Source organism: Jaculus jaculus, chromosome 6, assembly GCF_020740685.1.
Source record: "Jaculus jaculus isolate mJacJac1 chromosome 6, mJacJac1.mat.Y.cur, whole genome shotgun sequence".
NCBI classification, from domain to species: Eukaryota; Metazoa; Chordata; class Mammalia; order Rodentia; family Dipodidae; genus Jaculus; species Jaculus jaculus.
In genome coordinates this window covers 80,954,013-80,966,794 of record NC_059107.1, presented here as the reverse complement: position 1 = coordinate 80,966,794, position 12,782 = coordinate 80,954,013, and the positions used below count along the sequence as shown (strand labels likewise).

Here is a 12,782-nt window from a genome sequence, read left to right as displayed (position 1 = left end):
GTTGTGATAATTAAGGTGCAAAGAACCATCTTAAAATGTAGATGGTACCATTTCATGGACTGACATTCTGGACTGTATAAAAAGGAGAAAGTTGAATACCAGCATCCATTGCCTTCTGCTTCCTGACTGGATGCAGTGTGACCCTGCCATGCCTTCCTCACCATGAGTGACTGTTTCCCTTGCCCCGTAAACTAAACACCTCCTTCCTTAAGTTCCTTTTGCCAAGTGTTTGTCACAACAACCAACTGGCACTCAGTCATCCTACTCTTCCGGTGAGACCCTACCTTCTAAGAGCTCTATAACCTCCCCATATGGCTCCACCAGCTGGAAACAAAGTGCTCAACATAATGAACCTATGGGGGCATTTTGTGTTCACACCATCAGTATGTGTCTTTGCTTACTACAATGTAGTGACCTGCTCCTGAATCTAGATTAATTGTTCTTTGCCATATGTCATAACATAGTAGTTAATTTCAGGCTTAGCAGTTAAGCTGTTTGCCTGCAAAGCCAAAGGACCTAGGTTCAAATCCCCAGGACCCATGTAAGTGAGATGCACAAGGTGGCACATGTGTCTGGAGTTTGCAATGTCTGGAGGCCCTAGCACGCCCATTCTCTCCCCTCCCCATCTCTCTCTCTCTCTCTCTCTCTCTCTCACTCTGCCTTTCTGCCTCTCTTTCCCTATCTCAAATAAATAAATAAAAATAATGTATTAGTTAATTTTCTTGTAGCCATGACCAAATATCTGACAAGCAGCTTAAAGGGAGGCCTAAGGTTATTTTGCCATATAGTTCTAGGGATGTAGTTCATCATGGTGGGGAAGGCATGACAGCAGGAATAGGAGACAGCTGGTGATGTACCATCGACAGGTAGGAAGCAGAGAGTCATGAGTGCTGGTAGTCAACTCACTTCCTCCTTTTTATAAAATCTAGGACCCCAGCTCATAAAATAGCACCAGCCACATTTAGGACATGTCTTTCTACTTGAATTCACCTAATCTAGAAATTCTCTCACAGATGTGCCCAGAGATTAGTTTCATGATGATTCTAAATCCTATCAAGTTGACAACTTGGATTAATTACACATGTGAACATTACTTTTATTTTAATGTTGATGTTTTAAAATTATGGTAACATATGACATTAAACTTTCATGTTGATCATTCTCAATGTGTAGTTCTGTAGGTTTTTTTTTTTTTTTTTTTTTTTGGTTTTTTGAGGTAGGGTCTCACTCTAGCCCAGGCTGACCTGGAATTCACTATGGAGTCTCAGGGTGGCCTCGACCGCACAGTGATCCTCCTACCTGTGCCTCCCGAGAGTACTTTTAAAAATAAAAATTCACATTGTTTCTCAACAAATCTTTACTTTTTTAGTTTACAAAATGGAAAATTTGTATAAGTTAAGCACTAATTTCCACTTTCCTTTTAGTCTGCCTTTGAAACTATTTATCTTCTTTTATTACTTTGATGACTATTTTATGGAAATTTTTTAATATTTGCTCTATAACTGGCTTATTTTTACATAGCATAGTATTAGGCCCTTCAGATTTATCCAGATCGTGGCATGTGATAGTTTTACTTGCTTTTATTATATGTATGTATGCATTCACAGTGCATTTTCTTTATCAATTTGTCTTTTAATGACACTTGGGTTTCTTCTGCCTCTTTTGTGTTTTGTGCACATATCCACTGCACCATGTAAACCTTGGTCTATGAGGTCAGTACCCAAACACACTCCCCCTAGCTGAGCTGGGATCATCTCAGCTACTCCATGAATGAATGAATCATCAAGTACCTAGATGACTGAACTTCAAAAAATCACTGCGCCAAGGCCAACTAAGAAAGAGAAAACTAGAAAGTGATCCAAATGCTCATGGAGCACACGTGTGCTAGAAAGACTCAACCTATAAATTATCTCCAGATGAAAAGTACAACACAAAATCTCAAGTAATAGGAAAAGCCAAGAGAGTATGTCTCCTCCCCATATTACCAGTAACATAGTATACATTCTAGTATAGTAACAAAGACTACATTCTAGGCAACCCAAGAATGATTATGTACATACATTCAAAGCATTCAGAGAATACACATTTGAATGAATTACAAGAGAACACAAATAGCTGAATGAAATAAGGAACTCAATTCAGGATATGAAAGATTTTAATCAAAATACAGAGGAAAAATAAAAATGATGCTGATAATGAAAAAAAAATCAATGTAACAAATAAAAGATTAGTAGAAAATCTTGCCATAGAAAGCATCCTGGGGAGTACAGATGCTCAGGGCTTGGTACAACGTAGAGGGGATAGGTCGAAGTCAACAACAATAGAAAAAATGTACAGAACATGTATCCTTGGGACACTATGAAAGGACAAAAATGTATGAATTATGAACACAGTAGTAGAAGGATTCCATGTCAGAAACATAAAAAATATCTTCAAGAAATTCAAAGAGGGCTGGAGAGATGGCTTAGCGATTGAGTGCTTGCCTGTGAAGCCTAAGGACCCCGGTTTGAGGCTCAATTCCCCAGGACCCACGTTAGCCAGATGCACAAGGGGGCACACGCTTCTGGAGTTTGTTCACAGTGGCTGGAGGCCCTGGCACGCCTATTCTCTCTCTCTCTCTCTTTCTCTCTCATCTGCCTCTTCCTTTCTCTGTCTCTAATAAATAAATAAAATGACCAAAAAAAAAATTAACAAAAGAAAGTTCCACAAATGTAGGGAAAGAAGCGCATTCAGGTACATCCTAAAAAACACCAAATACTTCAGAATTCACCAATGTGGCAGGCTGTCATGGGAAAACTTCCCCTGCGGAGGCATGGATGTGCATCTTCACCCCAAATAGGGCTCAGATAGCAGACCAAAGTACGGTTACACTAATACCAGTTTGTTGAACCAGTAAGTTTACTGGGGAGGGTCACTTACAGAACATAAAGAGAGGTTACTTATAGGAATGTGGGACCCCCTGTGGAGATTCCTATGTCAAAATTACTCCATGGATGCTCCTGTCTCAGCCTCAGGATGAAGGTTTACTTACAGAACATTGGGACCCCACAGCAGCTATACCTCAGAGGAAGTCTCATTCTACCCTGAATAGTAACTTTCCTGTGGCAGCTTCTAGAAGCTTCTTGTCCCTGTCCAGGAGTATGAGGACAGAGAGCAGCACTTCAGTAGGGCTCACTACAATTGGATTACCCCCATGGATGCTCCTCCCTCAGCCTAGGGGTGAGGGCTTAGTTACAGAGCAAGAGACCCCCAAACAGCAGTACAAAGGGGCCCAGGCTCACTATATCAAGATTACCCCCAGGGGTACTCATCCCTCAGCCTGGGGGTGAGGGCTTACTTACAGAGCATGAGACCCCCCCCCCCCACTACTGTAGTGAGTAAGTCTAGCTGTTACATTGAAGAGGAAGAAAATCTTTTCATAATAAAAGCGGGCTAAAGGAATTTATGACCACTAAGCCAGGTAGAATATTTTGGACTGAAAAGAAGTATATACACCTTAAATAGACTACAGGAAAAAATAATGCTAGGACATTCACTAATCAAGTGAAGATTGAAAAGATAAAGTGCAAAACCATGCACAAAATAGGAATTAATATAAATTTCAGTAGCAACTATTAGTTGTCTTGGTTGTTCAATCAAAAGACACAGACTAGCAGATTGAATTAGAGAACAAGATCTCTCTTTTATCTGTTTTCAAGGAACTCATCTGTCAAAGACAGGCATTCCTTAGTTTGGAAGGACTGAGAAATACATGCCAAGCAAACACATCCAAGAAAAAGTGAACACTGCTATTGTGATATCTGACAAAATAGACTTCAAATAAAAATAGTGAAGAGGGGCTGGAGAGATGGTTTAGCGGTTAAGGCACATGGCTGCAAAGCCTAAGGACCCAGGTTCAATTCTCTAGGTCCCATGTAAGCCAGATGCACATGGTGGCACATGCATCTGGAGTTTGTTCGCAATCTGTCTCAAATAAATTAAAATAAAAACAAATAGTGAAGAGATGAGAAGTTCATTTCATATTGATTAAGAGAATGATCCATCAAGCAAACATTGCAGTTATAAACATATATGCACCAAACACTGGGGTACCTCATTTCATAATACAATTCAATTTCATAATACAATTATTTCATAATACATGAAGTCACAGTTTAACCCCAACACAGTAATAAGAAGTGACTTCAGTACCTCATTTTCACTAATAGGTCATCCAGAGGAAAAGATAGAGAAGCCCTGGAGTGTTAATGACCTAGAACAAAGGGACTTAATAGACATTGACAGACCATCCTACTTAAATACTACAGAATATCCTCAACAATCCACAGACTTACTCTAAAATAGATCACATAATAGGACACAAAGCAAATCTCAACAAATAAATGACAGTTTAACTTCTTGTATTCCATCTGACCATAATTAAGTTATAAAGCAATAAGAGAAACTCAAGAAAATAAGTGATTGTTGGGTGTCAGTCCCCTAGAAGATATCTGTATCACCCCTCCAAGCCTCGGGGCACATCATGGACAAAGGGGTCAGAAGGAATGTAAGTGCTAGAATATAGGAATAGTGCTGTAGAACTCAGTCATCAGGACATAGCATGGTCATTGCACTCATGATCTCTCCAGTAGACATGTTTGCCTTTGCAAGACCTGCTTAAGATAGGGCCACTTACCAGTCTGTCTCATGAGGCCCCACCCCTACTTGAGCTATTGGTAGTTAATTATTGCTGAGAGAGAGGAAGTTATTTTCTATAGTGCTTATAGCCCAAGGTAGGAAGAAGAGGTCCAGCAGAGTATAGGAGGATGAGAGGATAATGAGGGTTACACATGGACAAAATACAATATACAGCTGTAATCCCAACAGAGGAGACAGGCCAGCCTGGGCTACATACTGAGACTTTGTGTTTAAAAATAATAGGGTGGGAGGGAGAGGAGGGAGAGATCCAAAAATGATAACATACCTTTTACACCCCATCTTGTTTTACACCTAGTGTTATTTCATTTATCTGAGACAGTGACCTACATTCCATGTCTTCATTTTCTGTCCTGTACTTTCTATATGTCTTCTAGGCAGAATTTTGGCATTATATTGCTCTTGTCCAGATTATCATTATCATGTCCTGTGTGGTATGTTCACATCATCTTTGTCCTATCAAAGACAGTCCATACTCCCATGTTATAGGAATCTTAAACAATTGAGGGACAGACTCTGGCCAGTATTTGTGTTGCAATTTCTCTGAATTGAAACATTCCCTCTTGAAGGAAGGAAGGAGGCAGGAGGTCAAAAAGTTGGGGGAAAAGGTTGTAACATCCCTCCCTATGTTATATAAAAGGTTGTCAACTGCTTGGGAGGAGACTCTCCCATCTGCCTTGCATGCAGTGTGCTGATGTTTCTGCTATCTGAGCTTGCCTGTAAGTAGTACGGGCAACGAGCTCCAGAGATGCAGCTTCCATGAGTTGTCTCCTGTGCTGGGGTGGGCTCTTCCATGAGGCAGCTGCCTTTGAGCTATCCATGCTCCTGTAAGCAACCCCTCACTGTGCTCTGTAAATAACCCCAACAAACTAATTTGTTCATCTAAACTGGTTGTGGTGCAGTCATGCTTAGGGTTATTTATTTATTTATTTTTGTGCCCTATTTGGGGCGAATAGATGTGTGGTCCTGTCTCACCGGGGAAAAACGTTTCATGTGACAAGCTCATTTGGTGATCTTGTCCTGTTCCATACCTTGAAATGTTTGTGGACTGAGTGTTCCTACATCTAGGTTTTAGCTTAACTGGCTGCCTAACTTCCTACTTTGTTTATTCCCTGTCTTCTGTATAACAGCAACACCTCCATGTTGGAACCAAAACTCTCAAGTCTTTCTTGAGTATTCTCATTTGCCACCCCCAAAGTGTCCTAGAAAAATTTTTTTGGCTCTAGTGTCTCATCATATTTAGAATCATCAGTTCCACGGCTGTCATCCTGATCCACCAGGCCATCTCATGTTGAGAACTGCAGGTGTCCGAACCATTCATCCTGCCTTTTGCTTCACTCTTCTCACTTCTCTACACACAATAGCATAAAGAATTTATCATGCAAAGCTCTCTATACCAGCTCTGCTCAAAGCTTCTTGGTGGTTCCCATCTAATGGTAAGAACTGGTGGCCCACACGATCTTGCGGAGTATTTCCTTTTCCTTCTACCTTTCCTTTACTCCCATTCCAGCTTCCCTTGATCTCACAAAACCTTGGCCATCTACTTGGCCTTTACCAGAGTAGATTTCTTTGCTGAGAATCCTAAAAATTTTTATGTAATCTCAGCTTCTTTGTATTTTTAGTGAGGTCTTCCTTTATTATTGTTTGTAGCAGTTATTGTTTAGCTGGGACAGAATTCCCAATCAGAAGTAGCTGATGGTAGGAAAGGATTTATTTCAGCTAATAGTTTTGATGGGAGGTTTCAGCATGGAGGAGAAAGCATGGCAGAGCAGACAGCTGGGTAGCACATCTCTACAGTATCAGGGGAGAAATAGAGTGAGATGACTAGAACTACTGGCAAGTTGGGCTAGAGTATGAAATCAGGCCTGTCTTCAGTGACACAGTTCCTCTCTCAAGTTCCACCTTCCAAAGGCTTCAGCTGCTAGGGACCAGGAAGGTTGAATCACAGACATATGAGGCCATGGAGGACATTTCACATGGAAACTACCACATAGCTGAAGGTTGCAGCCCCACCACTGGCATTCTCTAAATGCCTAGCACTTGTTGCTACTTGATACTTATATTACTTTGTTACCTTCTTTCTCTCTGCTATGTTCAGTTTTGTTTGGATTGCTTTACTTTTACCAGTGCATGGTGCATAGTACACATATAGTACAACTTAATGAATAGATAATGAGTAAAATAGTATAGCACTGTGGAATAATTTTCAAGTTGTGTTTGCTTATCTAGGAATCAGAAATATTGTAGGGAATTTGTGCAGGGGGTGGAAGTAATTAATAGTCTCTAGGGTTTAATTTGACCAATTTCTGTAGTTTCGAGTTTTTAAGCACTTAGGAAAATAGCATTTTATATTTTATTTATTTAATTTTATTTTATTTGCAAGCAGAGGGAGGGAGAAAGACAGAGAGAACAGAGACACAGAGATAGAAATGGGAGTGCCAGGCCCTTTGACCACTTATGTGAGTACTGGGAAATCAAACACAGGTCTTTAGGCTTTGCAGGCAAGTGTCTTAACTGATGAGCTATCTTTCCAGCATGAAAAACAGTATTTTTAAGATTAGTTAATGTCTTACACTGTTTTCAGTACCCAGAATAAAACCGATCTCTCTTCTGTCTTGGAAGCTGGAAAAAATGGATGTAGATTTGAGTGTGTGAAGCAGACTTTCAGTGGTGAGCCTATAGTAATGACACATCTATAACAGTGGAATCAACTAGGATGCAAACATATTGCAGGGTATGCATCCTTTCTAAATGCTATTGATGTTCGAGTGTCTCCTTTCCTGGCAGGGAGTTTAGTAGGAAGAGAAATTACTGTAGATATGGTTGCATATTTGTGGGTGAGCTGGAATTGGCAGTGTGGTGGAGTGTGTATGTCTGCGGGGGGAGGGGGGGGCGCAGGATTTCACCTAGTCTATAAAGACCTGATCAGCTTTCCCTGATCTTAACATTATCTCTCTGGTGACTTATATTTCCACAATTCACATTCATCCTTCCAGAGAATGGTGATACTGAATTTCAAGTGTCTAATTACTTCTTAAAATGCAATCCATATTTAAGATGGTATTGTAAATATCACATATCTACTGGGCACGTATATTGGATGTGATAAAATGCTAGTGGGTTGGGAGTTAAGAAAAGCATACTTTATTTTCCATTATGGCTCTGGTTATAAATTCAGGGGATAAAACGTGTGTGTGTTACAATAAGTTTATTATTATTATTATTATTATTATTTTATCTTTAAGAGAGAGAGCATGGACACAGGGCTTTGAGCCACTGTGAACGAACTCCAGATGCATACGTTCCTTTGTGTGCCCGTGCAACATTGCACTTCCCTGTGTCACTGAGTCTTGCTATGTGGGACCTGCAGATTCGAACATGAATTCTCAGGCTAGTACCTTAACTGCTAAGCCATCTCTCTAGCCCCTTGCAATAACTTTTTTAAAAAGGTTTTTGTTTCTACTTATTTATTTGAGAGTGACAGACAGAGGGGGGGGGGAGAGAGAATGGGCACGCCAGGGCCTCCAGCCACTGCCAATGAACTCCAGATGCGTGTGCCCCCTTGAGCATCTGGCTGACATGGGTCCTGGGGAATCGAGCCTCAAACCGGGGTCCTTAGACTTCATAGGCAAGCGCTTAACCACTAAGCCCCCTTGCAATAACTTTTAAAAGTCTGTATTACATATGTAAATTTTTTAAAATAAATGCAATCTGGGTTAAAAAAGTTTCCCTTTGTCTCACACTAGAAAAAATCAACTCAGAAGACTTCTGTGACCAGCTGTATGTGAGTTTTCCCCCCACAGTACACTTAGTTCCATAGCCATATAGTCAGATGTCCCTGGAGATAGCAGAAGATACCACAGCTTCAGGGCTCAGTTCCTAAGAGAGTTTCCTATCCACCCCCATTTTATTTTATTTATTTATTTTTTTAAATAATTATTTATTTATTTATTTGAGAGCGACAGACACAGAGAGAAAGACAGATAGAGGAAGAGAGAGAGAATGGGCGCGCCAGGGCTTCCAGCCTCTGCAAACGAACTCCAGACGCGTGTGCCCCCTTGTGCATCTGGCTAACATGGGACCTGGGGAACCGAGCCTCAGACTGGGGTCCTTAGGCTTCACAGGCAAGCGCTTAACCGCTAAGCCATCTCTCCAGCCCTCCACCCCCATTTTAGATGCCAATCACAAGCTTCATTCTGAAGTGGAGGTCTTGTTCTGTATCAGATAGGCTGTGTCAGAAAATTTCTTTGTGGTTAGAAGCTCCATGGAGGTGTGAGGTTAGAGTTTCTGTCACCTGGAGAAAAATTAAAGTTCCTGTGACCTGTTTTGAGCAGAAAAAGTAACAGATAAAGGTACACAAGAGAAGTTTTGGGACCTAAGTGTCTCAGAATCCTAACAAAACAAAGCAAAACAAAAAAAATCTGGTATTTAGTATAATAAACTGATTTAAAACCCCAAATATATATTCTATAATGATTGTAAAGTCTCTGATTTGTAAATGACCTGAGTTTTAATTGTGGATTACAAAAAATGCTGTTATGTTTCAAGTGCAACCCATATGTAATTCTGTAGCAGAATAGTACTGTCACTAGTCCAAATTGTGGGCATTAAGTCATTTGTCATAGTTTTACAATCTAGGCCTATGTGTTTTATATATATTTGTATAATGGTGAGCCAAAATGATTAAATGATACCAGGATGCATAAAAATCAGATTTCCCCATTTAACATTGCAGTTTAAATCTTGAAACTCACTGAAGTCTTCTTCCCTGTGAAACTGTCCATAACTCCTCCCTCCACCCATGTGGTTCGTTATGCCTCTTCCTATACCACTTCATTGCCTCCCCTTATTTGATACTCATTTGTAGGTAGAAACAAAAAACATGCAAGCAATAGTTGTACAGAGAAGGGAACAGTACATTACCTAGAGCTGGCTAACATGTTCCATGAAAAAATGTGCTTCATAAAATTCTTCTGTTGGTTAATAAAATATTTTCTTTTTAAAAAATCTCCTTGATTTGCTCAATTATGTTTAGGATTCATTGCTGTGTATGTTTCTGTAACCAATCAACATTAGAGGATATTCTCAAATACTCTTATCATGTATATATAACATGTTCTTTTCTACTCATTGCAAACTCTTTTCTGTTTTTTTTTTTTACTTTTACACCCCTTTTTATACCTCATATATGTAAACTTCTATAGTTTTAACATACTCTGAAATCCATAGGCTGTAATAGAACCCCAATTTAACCCCTCCCAGCTACTTTCCCACCTTGAGTTTTTTTTTTTAACCAATTAATAGTAGTCCTTATCCTTTACCTTACTTCTCACCACTTGTTATCTTAGAAATTATTCTAGTGCACACCATACTATGTTTATTTTTTGACCTCCAAAAGATATTGAAGTCTAAGGGACCACTGCTCTTAATTAGACAGTAGTACATTTGCATAATGAACATATCCAGAAACTGCAGTTGTTTCCAGTTTATATTCTATTCTATATAAAGGTGTAGTATATATGGAGGCCTTCCCATATACCTTGAACTCTTGGACTGAGGATATATTTTCTGAACTATGCAGTTAAAACTAAAGCTGATACATCCAAGGAATGAAATAACTCTAGATGGATAAATCCCAGCACTGTAATATAAGAAACAATAATAGTCAAGGCAACATAACTCCTCAAAAAGTTACTAATTAGAGTAATGGTTTCCAGTGAGAGTGAATTAGTCAAAATCCCAGAGAATTTAGCAGAATGATTCTAAGTATATTCCGGGAAATTTAAAAAAAAAAAAAAAAAGAAAAATTCCTGAATGAGTCTGTGGTGGTTTGAATAGAATAGATGGCCCCAGTATATGCAGTTCTTTATTGTTTGTAGTTTGCATCTGCTGGCTACCTGGCTGGAGGCAATGTCACTGGGTGATCTTTAGGTGTAGTAGTGGGTTTCCAATTTCAATCTAAAGATATGCAAAGTGTGCCTAGCTGGAGTTCCTGAAGTGTGCTGTGGTTTTTGACCTTTAGGCTTGTGCTTCTCTCTCTGCTTGGGCCTGAGAAGGCAGGCCAGCTTCTGTCATTATGGAACTTCCGCTGGATCTGTAAGCTTCAATAAATCCCTTCTTCCATAACTGTGCCTGGTCTGGAAGTTCATCTCAGTGAACCTGAAGCTGTCTGCTACAGAGTCTAAAGAAACTATACCAATGAGGGGGGCAGAATTTAGTGAAATGTGGAGACTGATACAAGATATGAAAGGAAGATTCAGTAAAGAGATAGAAATGGAGGAGAAAAATCAAACTGCAATACTGTAAATGAAATGGAAAATAATGTCAAGTTAAAATATTCCATTAAATTGATATAATGGATCAAGGAAAGTAGAAAAATATCAGAGATTGAAGACAAGATGGGGGAATTGGAGGAACTTTCCGGCAAGGACAAAGTTAAGGTATGAGTGGAACTTTCAAGACGTTCAGAGCACTGTTTAACAAGTAAAATCTAAGAATTTTAGGGGTACGTAAGAATTTCAATCTATAGGCATGGTAAACATTTTCAAAGAGGTTATAGGATAAAATTTCAGAAAAGTAGGGAAATGCCAGTCCAGATTCAGGAGGCATTTAGACTATCAACAGATAATATCTGAAAAGAAACTTCCCTCATTGTACCACAGTTGAATTAACTAAATATGTAGCAAAAAGAAGGTATATTAAAGGCTGCAAGAGAGAAGCAGTAAGTAATTTATAAAGGCAGGTCCATCAGAACAATAAGCTTTTTCTCAAAAGAAACTTTAAAAGGTAGGACTTTGGACTGAAGGGAAAGACAGATACATCTATGGAGGCCACAGTAAAGAATAAATTATTATTTAATAGTTAAACAACACAGGAATAGGAAATCTCTAAACATGACAAAAATGACAGGAGTTAATACACATCTTTCAATAACTATGAATATTAATCATCCCATTGAATATCAAATTATACAGAATTGCAGAATGAATTAATAGGTAGGATTGCTTAATTTATTGTCTTCAAGAAACACACTTCAACATAAAGGGAAGATGCTTCTGTAGGATGAAAGACTCCAAGCAAATGAAGCTAGGAAACAATCAGGAGTTGCTGTTCTGATACCTGATTAAATAGACTTCCAACCAAAACTAGTTAGAAGACATAAAGAAGGTAACTTTAAGCCGGGCGTGGTGGCGCACACCTTTAATCCCAGCACTTGGGAGGCAGAGGTAGGAGGATCACCGAGAGTTCCAGCCCACCCTGAGACTACCTAGTTAATTCCAGGTCAGCCTGTACCAGAGTGAGACCCTACCTCGAAAACCAAAAAAAAAAAAAAAAAAAAAAAAAAGAAGGTAACTTTATACTGATTATGAAGTAATAATCCATCAATAGGAGAAGGTAGATTGAACCATATTTTAGCAAAGACAAATGTACTTTGTTACATAAAATAAGCCCTAGTCAATGTGAAATCATAGAGCAACCCAGCAGAATAACAGATAAGTTGAGTACTCCATTCTCATCAATTAACAAATTGTCCCAGAGAAAAATAAACAGAAACATATGGATTAAATGACATCACAGAACAAAGAAAGTTATCAGATATTTACGGCACATTCCATCCAAACACTACAGAATACACATTCTTCCCTGAATCCCATATAACTTAACAAGTATGGAAAATTTTAATAATTCCTTGTGTCCTATCAGTTACAAATCAAAAGCAATAGAAACTATAGAACATAAGCTATTTGAGATTAAACATCACAGTGTTGAATGATGAATGGGTCAGTGATGAAAATCAAGAATGAAATGAACCTGTTCCTATAATTGAATCATATAAATAACATACCAACAGACGATGAAAGCAATCTGAAGAAAGGGAGTTAATAGCTGTAGATGTCTACATTAATTCATCATAGAGATCTCAAATAATAATGATGCCCCTCAAATGTTTGGAAAAACAAAGACAAGCCAAGCTCAGACTTAGTTAATGGAAAAAAGCAATTAATATCAAGGCAGAAATCAGTGAAATAGAAAAACAAACGCAAAGAACACAAGGAATGCATGAAATAATATGTTGACTCTTGGAA

The 12,782-nt window shown here is 38.9% G+C and overlaps 1 protein-coding gene across 1 annotated transcript in view; it reads left to right on the top strand.

Annotated features, from left to right (window-relative positions):
- Slc2a13 (solute carrier family 2 member 13) overlaps nt 1–12,782 on the top strand; it is a 379,307-nt gene that overhangs the window by 7,498 nt on the left and 359,027 nt on the right. The window lies entirely within an intron of this gene.